General features: G+C 31.8%; 1 protein-coding gene across 3 annotated transcripts in view; it reads left to right on the top strand.

Moving 5' to 3' along the window:
- Window positions 1-13,381, top strand: part of LOC127710447 (uncharacterized) — a 113,250-nt gene that overhangs the window by 60,505 nt on the left and 39,364 nt on the right. The window lies entirely within an intron of this gene.

Below are 13,381 nucleotides of genomic sequence, written 5' to 3'. Positions count from 1 at the left end.
CTCGTTTCTCGTTTTTTATATAGATTAGACTGTTGGTTTTCCTGTTTGAATTGTTTTACACTAGTCATTTTGGGGCCCTTTATAGCTTGCTGTTCGGTGTGAGCTAAGGCTCCATGTTGAAGGCCGTACTTTGAGCTATTATTGTTTACTTTTTACACATTGTGACTTGGATGAAGTGTTGTCTCATTGGCACTCATACCACATCTTCTTATTTATATAAACATAAGATATTAGTAGGTTACAATTTGTAATGAATAATAAACTTGTTCAGTGTGTGTTTGCCTGTTTTTGTTTATTTGTCTTTTTGATCGAGTTAACGCATTTCAATTGATATATCATAGTGTGTCTTTTTATGTTGTAATGTTACACTACTGTTTCATATTAGGGTTAAGGTTGGCGCCTGTTAAAACGTTTAAACCCGCTGCATTTGTATGCACCTGTTCTAAGTCAGGAGCCTGTTGTTCAGTGGTTGTCGTTTGTTGGTGTGGTTCATAAGTGTTTCTCGTTTATCGTTTTTTATATAGATTAGACCGTTGGTTTTCTTGTTTGAATTGTTTTACACTAGTCATTTTGGGGCCCTTTATAGCTTGCTGTTCAGTGTGAGTCAAGGCTCCGTGTTGAAGGCCGAACTTTGACCTATAACTGTTTACTTTTTTACACATTGTGACTTGGATGGAGAGTTGTCTCATTGGCACTCATACCACATCTTCTTATTTATATTGAAACAGTTTAAATCCGTGAAGAAATATCAATTATAACTATACGTCAAGAACAACTTTAACAATTAGATATACAACCTATTTCGGTGTGTATATCGGGGACGGACGGACGCCAAAGGGAGATGATCTATATAATACAGCTTTAGACAAGAAATTAAATTTGCGATATTTAAACATTCTTTATTTCAAGTATAATATTTTGTACTCTTTGAGATTATTATTACACCTCGGAAATTTAAGTCGATAAAATATAATTGATAGCACTGAGTTTTTAATAGCTTAATTGACCTGGTAGATCTAATGAACCTGTCAGTGATATTTACCTACTTATATATTAAAGGCTAAGCCTACAAAATCCAAACAATTTGACAGTGGTGATAATGACACCTTTTTTTACTTGAATTTATTTTTATTTATCTGGATAATATTTTTAAGCTTGATTTTATGTCCGTAATGTTTTCCTTTTATTGTAGCATTTTCTTCTTTTTGTTTGGTTTTTGTTCAATTCCGTTATTTCGTCCAATCAGAGTAAAGATTTGTGACAATATCCATGCCGTTACCATAGTGAAGCGTCCTTTTTAAATAGGTCACAAACCGAAATTATACTGAATGCGTCAGAAAAAGTAGTTTTATATGAGGGAAAAACCCCGATAGAAAACTTTTTCTGGTTCTTACAGATAATCATAAATTATAATTGTCCTACATAAAACACGATTCTATCGTTATAGTTTACCAACTTTTAACGATAAAAGTTAATCAAAAATATTATTTCATTACATGACCACGGCTGAAGAGTGGACAATTTATTAAAGTGTAAAAATATCTAACAATGGAAAACCATAATGGGCATTATTCAAGCGCTTTTACATTCAAAAACATTTTGCAAAAGAATAACCTTAAATGACAGTGAGACCTTACTGATCTTTCATTTTCTATAATATTTGGGTTACAGTTACGGATGCGTTCCTTTCAACATGATCAACACGACGGGTGCCACATTCGGAGCAGGATCTACTTACATTTCCGGAGTCTTTTTCTTTTTTAGTCATGGCGTTGTCAGTTTATTTCTGACTTATGGGTTTGAATGTCCCTCTGGTATCTTTCGCCTCTCTTTTTCAATGGTTATGAAATTTAGCATAGCGTCAGGTAATATGTAAATATAGATACTATTAAAAGGAAGTTTTGGAATTTTGTGGCTTTAGTATGTACGGAGGGCTGATAATGTTTACTTGATATTTCAAAAGACTACCGGGGACGGGACAGTGAGACCTTTCTGATCTTTCAATGTCTATGGTTTTACAGTTAAGCTAGGCGTTGACATAATACTATCAAGAGGATATCTCTTCACATTTTCATGTTCGATATGTACGGCAAACTGAAAGTGTCACTTTACTATAACAAAAACAACGATAAAAGGCTAATGCGTTAGATAGTCCTTCCTGATCTTTCAATTGTCATAAAATTTATCGGAGAGTAAGTAAATATGTCAATACAGATATCTTTTGGCGGAATTTGTGGAAACATTTCGTGTCAAATATGAACAGAGGGCTCAAAGTTCCAGCTGGCTTTGCAAAATATATTGCAAAAGACTTACGTCGACCGTTAAAATGACAATGTGACCTTCTGAATTTTTCAATGTCTATTGGGTTAAATACCTGTAAAATTTGAGTTAGTGTTCGATCAGGTGTAGCTATAAATACTATCAAAAAGATAACTCTGAAATTTTTCATTTTGATATGTTCCGGGACCTAAAAGTGTCACTTTACTATAAAAAAAAAACGAAATGCTCATCTGGTGCAGTAGAATTGGTACCTTTAATGTTATCAACCATCCCGCCAATGTGTTGTGCTGTGGTCATTTTTTGTATTCTTGTCTTTCATTTTTGCTTATGTGCTTTGTCTATATGCCATTTTTTTTTCTTTGTTGACATATTTGTTTGTTTTTATAGTGATAAAGATTATAACACAATGTTGACTGCTGTACCCATATTTTTGACATTTTTACCTATTATGTCTGTTTGTTTTGTTCACACATTGTTGTCAATATAATGGAATTTTATGCGACTGTCATACAATTGAGAGGTTTAGCTAGCTATAAAACCAGGTTTAATCTACCATTTTCTACATAAGGAAATGCCTGTACCAAGTCAAAAATTTGACAGCTGTTTTCCATTCGTTTGATGTGTTTGAGCTTTTGATTTTGCCATTTGATAAAAGACTTTCCGATTTGAATTATCCTTTTTGTTATTTTACTCTTTAATGGGACCAATCAGAAACGTAGCAATAAACATGATAAACGCTTATACTTTTCGACGCAACATATCTCGCTCCTTCGAGGGTTCATGCGATTCCTCAAGTTTGTATGTGTTATCTTGACTTGTCTCTTCTTGAATGATTTTCTAGATTTGAATACCGGTTCACTTAATTTATTTTGTTGTGTATTCTTAATTGAGCCGCTCGGCCGACCTAATTTGTTTAAACTGAATTCTTTTCCCATAAAATCTAATTGTTAGCGATATCCTTATGTTTTATGTATGACGATTCATAAATATAACTTCTACTACACACGTACAATCGTATTTTTAAGTTTTAAATTGTAAATGTATGTGTTAGTATGTTAATCACGTAGGCCCGATCATTTAAGACTTTCGCAACTTCGTTTCAAATTTAAGGTCATCCAGTAATTTCGAATTTTTCACCGACTACACTGTCATAACTGTTTCCCTCTATTTATTTCATGTGGTTTTGATGTTTGGTAAATAAAGTTGTACGTTTGCGCATTTATTTGGTTATATACATATGTGCGGATTTTTAAGGAGTTCCCATAACGATTCAGTTTTTTTATGAATGAAAGTTTAGTGAAAAGAAGGTTAAGATTGCCATCAAAATACCTTTCATTCGTATTTGATATACAAAATGTTCTAAAAATAATCCTTGAAAATTGTCAATGTATATCTTTGTGAAAACCGTAGATACTGTCCCTTTAAGTCATTAATAATAGACAGGTGTCTATAAAATAAATATAGATTCTACCACTGCATTAAGTGTGGTACGATATATATCCACTCGAGACAGTTAAATTTTCAAATTTAAAACCCGAGGCTCGCAGAGCGTTTTGAATACTAAAATTTTGTTGTCGAGAGTGGATACATATCGTATTGCAATAGATTTTGTGCTGGAATCTGTTTCTCTAATGATTTTTAGAATATAAACCAACAATCTTAATCCTTCTTTTCGATTGATCTACAAAAAGATGTGTTCTTTCTATGCGACGTCATTAGGCATTCTCGCCTTTTTTCGTGAGGTCACAATAGGAAATGCAGAGGTAAGCAAGACACTGTGACGTCATAATCGAATTTTGACCAATGAAGAACTGAGATGAAACGAACCACATGTTGATTAAAAAAGAATAATCAACAGGTCAGGAAAATGATAAATCGGGTAAGAATAGAGAAGTGTATTTAACATACACTATGCAAAAACGTTAAGATATACAAAAAGACAATCACTGATTAGATATATGTTTTGGTAAAGGCACATACTCATGTAGCAGGGTTAAACATGATGAATGACTTCTGCAGAAATTGGCAGAAAATTCAAGATACATATTAAATTCCAGAATCATTGTTTTTTACGTTCTGTGCTTGTTTAGTACCATACCATTTTCCCAAATCCTAGATGGTTGATAACATTAACGGTACCAATTCTACTGCACAAGATGAGCATTATAGTATTATAGTTTATAATTTAGTCAGTGTCCTGTTTCAGTTTCATATTTATTTAACAATGGTTTTTTTTCCAAAAAGTGGTGATGAAGGATTGGCCCCGATTCTTCCGCCCCGGATCTATATTTCTCAAAGAGGACATATATTAATCACAAATTCATCTCAAGAATCTTCTTATATTGCACAAGAGAAGCAAAATATATCAAAGGAACATTCAAACTCATAAGTTGAAAATAATCTACATATAGTTTTTCGTTTTTTTTTATAGTAAAGTGACACTTTTAGGTCCCGGAACATATCAAATTGAAAAATTTCAGAGTCATCTTTTTGATAGTATTTATAGCTATACCTGATCGAACACTAACTCAAATTTTACAGGTATTTAACCCAATAGACATTGAAAAATTCAGAAGGTCACATTGTCATTTTAACGGTCCACGTAAGTCTTTTGCAATATATTTTGCAAAGCCAACTGGAACTTTGAGCCCTCCGTTCATATTGAACACGAAATGTTTCCACAAATTCCGTCAAAAGATATCTGTATTGACATATTAAATTACTCTCCGATAAATTTTATGACAATTGAAAGATCAGGAAGGACTATCTAACGCATTAGCCTTTTATCGTTGTTTTTGTTATAGTAAAGTGACACTTTCAGTTCGCCGTACATATCGAACATGAAAATGTGAAGAGATATCCTCTTGATAGTATTATGTCTATGCCTAGCTTAACTGTAAAACCATAGACATTGAAATATCAGAAAGGTCTCACTGTCCCGTCCCCGGTAGTCTTTTGAAATATCAAGTAAACATTTTCAGCCCTCCGTACATATTAAAGCCACAAAATTCCAAAACTTCCTTTTAATAGTATCTATATTTATATATTACCTTACGCTATGCTCAATTTCATAACAATTGAAAAAGAGAGGCGAAAGATACCAGAGGGACATTCAAACCCGTAAGTCAGAAATAAACTGACAACGCCATGACTAAAAAAGAAAACGACTCCGGAAAGGTAAGTAGATCCTGCTCCGAATGTGGCACCCGTCGTGTTGATCATGTTGAAAGGAACGCATCCGTAACTGTAACCCACATATTATAGAAAATGAAAGATCAGTAAGGTCTCACTGTCATTTAAGGTTTTCCATTGTTAGATATTTTTACACTTTAATAAATTGTCCACTCTTGTTTTTATCTATAAAATTCAGCCGTGGTCATGTAATGAAATAATATTTTTGATTAACTTTTATCGTTAAAAGTTGGTAAACTATAACGATAGAATCGTGTTTTATGTAGGACAATTATAATTTATGATTATCTGTAAGAACCAGAAAAAGTTTTCTATCGGGGTTTTTCCCTCATATAGAACTACTTTTTCTGACGCATTCAGTATAATTTCGGTTTGTGACCTATTTAAAAAGGACGCTTCACTATGGTAACGGCAAGGATATTGTCATAAATCTTTACTCTGATTGGACGAAATAACGGAATTGAACAAAAACCAAACAAAAAGAAGAAAATGCTACAATAAAAGGAAAACATTACGGACATAAAATCGAACATAAAAATATTTTCCAGATAAATAAAAATAAATTCAAGTAAAAAAGGTGTCATTATCACCACTGTCAAATTGTTTGGATTTTGTAGGCTTAGCCTTTAATATATAAGTAGGTAAATATCACTGACAGGTTCATTAGATCTACAAGGTCAATTAGGCTATTAATAGCTCAGTGCTATCAATTATATTTTATCGACTTAAATTTCCGAGGTGATTCAAAGAGTACAAAATATTATACTTGAAATAAAGAATGTTTAAATATCGCAAATTTAATTTCTTCTCTAAAGCTGTATTATATAGATCATCTCCCATTGGCGTCCGTCCGTCCCCGATATACACACCGAAATAGGTTGTATATCTAATTGTTAAGTTGTTCTTGACGTATAGTTATAATTGATATTTCTTCACGGATTTAAACTGTTTCAATATAAATAAGAAGATGTGGTATGAGTGCCAATGAGACAACTCTCCATCCAAGTCTCAATGTGTAAAAAAGTAAACAATTATAGATCAAAGTACGGCCTTCAACAGGGAGCCTTGACTCACGCTGAACAGCAAGCTATAAAGGGCCCCAAAATGACTAGTGTAAAACAAGAAAACAAGAAAACCAACGGTCTAATCTATATAAAAAACGATAAACGAGAAACACTTATGAACCACACCAACAAACGACAACCACTGAACAACAGGCTCCTGACTTAGAACAGGTGCATACAAATGCAGCGGGTTTAAACGTTTTAACAGGCGCCAACCTTCACCCTAATATGAAACAGTAGTGTAACATTACAACATAAAAAGACACACTATGAAATATCAATTGAAATGCGTTAACTCGATCAAAGAGACAAATAAACAAAAACAGGCAAACACACACTGAACAAGTTTATTATTCATTACAAATTGTAACCTACTAATATCTTATGTTTATATAAATAAGAAGATGTGGTATGAGTGCCAATGAGACAACACTTCATCCAAGTCACAATGTGTAAAAAGTAAACAATAATAGGTCAAAGTACGGCCTTCAACATGGAGCCTTAGCTCACACCGAACAACAAGCTATAAAGGGCCCCAAAATGACTAGTGTAAAACAATTAAAACAGGAAAACCAACAGTCTTATCTATATAAAAAACGAGAAACGAGAAACACTTATGAACCACATATGTCTATTTCACAGCTATAGGTACTTCTTTATCTATGAAAAATACCCATGTATATACATTTAGTTAAGTACCATGCAGTATAGATTTTAATTCTTTAGAGAAAAGCGCAAACACTCAACTATCAGAATCGTCAGCCTTTTGCCGTCAAATTGTGTGCAATTTTTTTTTAACTATGATTAAAAAAAACCTGACAAAGATTCATAGTTTGTTTTAAACTCTATGCTCACATCTGAATGCGTCAGTTATCTTTTTTAAAGATAAAACTTGTTTCAACATCATTATCATTTCAAGAATTCTTTTAAATATCTACTTTTATATTATTTTTTATTGCGAAAAATTGAATATTGTTCCGGCTGGTTGGATAGTAAGTGTCTAATAACAAATAACGAACTGGCCGCTTACTTCACATGCATGTTTTTCCGCCTTTAGTAACTGATCACACCTACATTACTGGTAATCTATAAATAGAAATGAGATACCATATATATATATATACGTCGTCATTTTATCATTACACGTGTTAAATATCATTTAAGCAGTTGTTTATCACGAATAGGTATGTATTTGTTAATCAATAAGATTCTAAGTAATTTTATAGTTCAATCGACAGTTTCTGTTCTCCTTGATCAAATATGTTTTCCTCAGGTATGTAAACAATCGAAAAGATTGTACTTTAGTTACAAATGTATATGAACAAATCTGAACAGCATTAATCAAAGTTGATGACTATTTTTTTTTCAATTATTTCATGAACAATTACTCCATGTTTTTATTATAGTTTGTTTGAAACGTATAATGATGTAACAACTAACCTTTTTATTTCTATATTGTGTCATATACCTTTTCACTGCCAAATTTAAATCAATGCAATATCCGACTGAAAACAAATCACAGAACTAGTTTCATTCGTTAAAACAACAATTTTTTCAACAGCTAATAGGCTAATTGTTCTAATGAATGAATAGCTACTAGTACTACTATACTTATACTATAATTATAAGTATACATTTTTGTACATCTGGATCCTTTACAGTGGCACAGGATAAAAATAAAGGCGATAAAAGCATATTTTCAGTCGTCAAAAGTTTTTTTAACCCTTGCATCCTTCAGTCAAAAGAAGCATTCATGTTTTTGATCACACAATCAAACCAATACTTTTATACAGTTGCGAAAAATGATTTTCTTTTATAAACCAAATGCCTTCTAAATTCAGAAATGGGATTGATTTTTGAACATCATACTTTACTTTAACATGTTTAAATTACCTGCTGAAATATTTCATACTAAATAGTGTAAATTTATTCTTGGAGTTTCAAAAGAAGTACTTACTGTGCTGTGTTAACGAAGTTTGGGAAGACCACCAATATATTTTAATCATTATTAATGCAATAATTAAATACTATTACAGAAAAATCTAGTACTAATTTCCTATGGTTAAATCTTTAGAATTTTAGAAATTGTATAAGTAAAATAAACCGTTGTGGTACATGTCTTTTTTATTCTTGACTAGATCTCAGATGATATCTTATCTCTTAAACTTTATAATTTGCCATTAGTGAGGTCTAGAGCATCGTCCTTTTGGTGAATCTTGCAGAGTGACTAACTTCCGTACTGATGTGCATTAGACATGAGGAAAAACACTATTTTTGAAAAATAAGCATATATTTGAAGCTGGTTCTAAATGATCACTTCTTGATAACCTCTCCATTGTCGTTCATCACTGATATGTACTGGTCATGATATCAACTACTCAAGATGAATCTATGTTACTTGTTTTATTTTTTCGTTATTTATTTAATATATATTTTTTTTTAATCGACCTCATTACATCACACACTTAAGACTGTGAAAATATCCTATGTTGTTATTGAAATCTTTTATTATCGCAAGGTTCATAATTATTATCATTTCCAATTTCCAATCACTTATACTATGATGTTTATGTATCTTGCCTGACAAGAGCCCATAATTGGTTAATGAAATGTCAAATGTCTAATTTTAACGTGAACATAGTTTTAAATAGTTATGTTCACTTCAAGCCAATGAGCAGATCAGCGTGCTCGAAAACTTAGTCGTAAAAAAAAGGTATATTTTGGGAAATTGTAATATGCTTAGGACTTAATGGAACACTCCGATAATTGGTAACTGAGAAGTGCTTTAGATTTTGTCTGTACATAATTATTATTCTTATTATTTTATAAATATGCTGTTAAGATTAGCATATTTCTTTTTAAATTTCAGTGAAATAGGTTCCTACTACAAATGTCTCGATAAAAAATAAAACTGAAACATTATGTATTTGCATGTATATTTCAATAACATATTTTAACAGATAGTTTCTTTTAAAAATATACGATTGTGGTTTAGAAATAACTTTTTATCAGTATGGTTTCCGGCGTAACAAACTATTAATTTTGTCAACTTTATCACAAGAAAGGTCACGGTTCTATTGACCACGTCATCGGTTTTTCCATGGACATGTGTCCTATCTTTTCTAAATTAAATGCGTTCATTAGAATAGACATTATGGAGCCTTGTAAAACACACAACGATACTTCATACTTTTCATATCCGGAGGTTTAAACGCTTGATACTTTTTTCAACATCTTTCTTTATTTGTTCCTTTGCCACTGACAAAACTACAAGATAGGATGATTTAAGTATGGAATTATTAATATAAATTGACGTGGTTGAAACGTCTATGTCAAAGCAAGCTACCAGAGCAATAAACAAAGGGACAGCTTCAAGTCTACAACAATGACGCATATAAACTACGCAAATCATATTTCAGTCTGAAAAATTTCTTACATGTATGTCAATAAAGCCAAATTGTTGTATCCAATTTTGTTGAATAACAAATAAACTCGACAGGGGTGATTCTGCATTCCTTTGATCATGCAAATAATATATAATTTAGAATAAAAAACACAAAACGTCACATTGGTAATCGAATATTGTTTCTGTTAACGCTTTCATCGCATCTCCTTCTGTTCATCAGACATAATTGACGTCCTTAATAGTAACGACTTGTGACGTTACTTCATTGCAACGTCTCACGGTCGTCGTCATATAAAATACGGAATAACATTTACGGACCGAAGTTCACTTCCTATTCAAGGATGGATTGTACAGTTGGAAAGCAGGTCACGGTTTGACCCCAAATCTATCAGCAACAATAGAGTCACGTAACCGTGAAAATTCAGTAAAACTACGGATGAGACAAACCTCATTTTTACTTACTAAAATACCACTGTCATGATAAAAACTTATTGATCAAAATAATCTTGAATATACATTGTTTTAACTCGTCAAAACTTAAACATCAAATCAAAGTCCTTTATTTTTTATTTTATCTTCAACCTTGTAGTTTGTGTGAAAATTGTCAAGTCTCCTGATCGAAAAATCTAAATATTTTCGAGGAAACTAAAAATGATCGGCTGAATTTAAATTTTATAAAACATTTCATTAGGACAAACACTCGATATGAATATCTAGGCAATAGAGTTTTGGATACGCAAACGTCAAGTTATTTTCAACACGAAGCGTTGGTTTTTTTGCCGATTTGTGCAAGTGGTTATCTCCCCTTGATATCACCGGTCAAAAATAAAAACCCAGCAAAATGAATAAAAATTAAAAAAAAATAATTGAAATTCGATTTACAACTATGACATTATAATTTTTAATATTTTATATTCTAAAAAGTGGGACCAAAAGTCACAACAGTTTCTTCAAAGTAAAAAAGCCTTTTAACTCAAGCCTATGTTTCTTAGTTGAACAGTACAGTACTGCCTAGAAAATATCCTACAGAAAAGGATAAGTTTACCAAAAATATTGACAGAAATTCTGTAAAAATTAAAACTTAAAATTATAAGTGACATTAGTTTGAATTTTAAAATCATTATTATTGTAAAATTCAATTATCATATTAGCTCGAACAGCTAGTAGCCCTTGCCAAATTTCTCAGGGTATTTTATAGATTATGAAAAAAACAAAATGGGGCTTCTTCTCTTCAGGTTGCTGTATCAGCTGGTATACATATTTATGAACAAAGTATTGTATATTTTACCTTAATAATTGGATATTTATATCACAAATGAAAGTTGGTGGGACAAATATTGTGCCATTTACTTAATAAGCAATGGATTGTTAAATTTGACAAGAATTTGCCATTTGAATAAATTCAATTTTGTAAGAAAACATCTCTATGAATTAAATTTCTTGTTTGACTTGATAAGCTAGTTTTTTGCACTTATTACTGTAGCTTATTTAGTAAAGAGATAATCAAATAAGCAAGGTTTTTAACTTATAAGTATAATTAACTGACCTTCATTTCCTTTTTCATAGCCATAGGTGTTTTCCTCCAGAAATTTTCATTACAAGACATTTTCTATTGCTATTTTTTGTGTTTTTGTCCATCCATCGGCTATCATTAATTTGTCAGATTTGTTTCCAGTATGAATGAAATTTTCTAAGACGTACAGTTTCAAACAATAAAGATGATCTTTGTTTCACTTTTCCAATGTGTAAATTTTCACTATTCACATGACCCTGATACATATTTTGTTAACGTTATTTGACGTATGTTGAAAAAAGATAACAATGTCACCGTCAATTTGTGTAGGGGATCAAGAAGGGTTTTAGTTACTTTGAAATGGAAGTATCGTATGGAATTGTGAAAAACAACAATTTTTAATCACAATTTCATTCATATCTCTAAAAAAATCAGTATTTTATAGTACTTTGATAACAGGTACAATGAAAAGAAGTTGAACATTCACTGTTTTAAACTAGAAACGCAGCCAAAACCAGCTACAAATTGACATGACTGGTCCTCACTAAAATTGTTGTATTAGAGTAAAAAATTATGGCTTCATAATTGTGTAGAAATTTGAAATAGGTTACCCGGTTTCATTTAAGATTTTTACCGTTCTTTTCCGTCTTTGGATACGCAAACGTCAAGTTATCTAAATTCGATGTTTTGGCGAACAAAAAAGATCGCTGATAATTTTTAGAACGGTCAGGATAAAGAAATAGCAAGTAAAAGTTATTTTGGACAATGTTTCAATGTCGTATTGAAACTATATTGCTCACAAAACCTACAAACTTTAAAAATCAATTATAATAAAAGCATGACAAGTTGAAAAAAATAGTTTAAACGTTGATTTTTTATCCGATTAATTTCGCGGACTTTTAAACGTCACCTAATTAATTCCCCCTGCTATTGTTGCTGATAGAGCTTGACGACAACGGACGTTTCCAAGGACTTGCTTTCTAATTGTGTACAGTTGAATTTTTTCTTCAGTCCTCATCTTAATGAAAGGATATATTTTAAATTTTCCCTTTGCTCATTTTTCAAATTGTTCAGAACATGGAGGATTCCTAATTAACGTGTCCTTTATCTGCTGTTTGTGGACTTTGAATAATTAGCTGTGGTTCATCTTTGTTTTTCGTTAAGTAATTTGTGAGATTGTGTATTTTTTTTTCGTTTGAAAATAATTCCCAATTTGTAATGACGGATCCTTTATAGCTGACTATACGGTATGGGTTTTGCTTAATTCCGCTTCATTTGTACTCTGTTGGATGGTTGTCTTATGAAGACGCCTTCAAATTCGTGCATTTTCTCTTACATTTCCTATGTTGCAATGCTTATGTTATACCGTCATTCACAGTAAAAACCGATTGTCCAATGACGTCATTTACGCCGATTGACCTCGGGTCAACCGGTGTAAACATTCATAAAAAACAACCCGAGATTTGTCTTTGCAATCATACCTCACCTTATGTCTTATAATAAATATGATTCAGCTAGGCACTTATTTTACCTTAGATATGTTTTGCTTTACTTACGTAATTCTAGTATGAAAAAACTGTATTTCGACCACTGGTCATGAGTTAACACCCCTTGACCCGTTAATAGTAAATTTGAGATGTGTCGTAAATATATGCAGTGAATGTATGACAAGCAAATTTTCAAAATTGGTAATATCCTTTAATTCATTCTATGGCTTTTTCAATGTCAGGATTTTTATAGATAGTTTTCCAAATATCATTCCTACAAACTTGCAAGGATTTTCTGTCCAGACTTTGAAAACTGACCAGAATCTTGAACCACCTATGTTCTGGACAAAGCGGGATGAGTTGATCATTTTTTAAAAAGAAATCCTCTATATATAATAAGCCAAGGGTGTATAATTTCCGAAACACATGATGAGGAATA

Source organism: Mytilus californianus, unplaced genomic scaffold, assembly GCF_021869535.1.
Source record: "Mytilus californianus isolate M0D057914Y unplaced genomic scaffold, xbMytCali1.0.p SCAF_8, whole genome shotgun sequence".
In the NCBI taxonomy this organism is placed as follows: Eukaryota; Metazoa; Mollusca; class Bivalvia; order Mytilida; family Mytilidae; genus Mytilus; species Mytilus californianus.
Note: the sequence above shows the minus strand (reverse complement) of the source record. Positions and strands in the feature narration are given on the sequence as shown.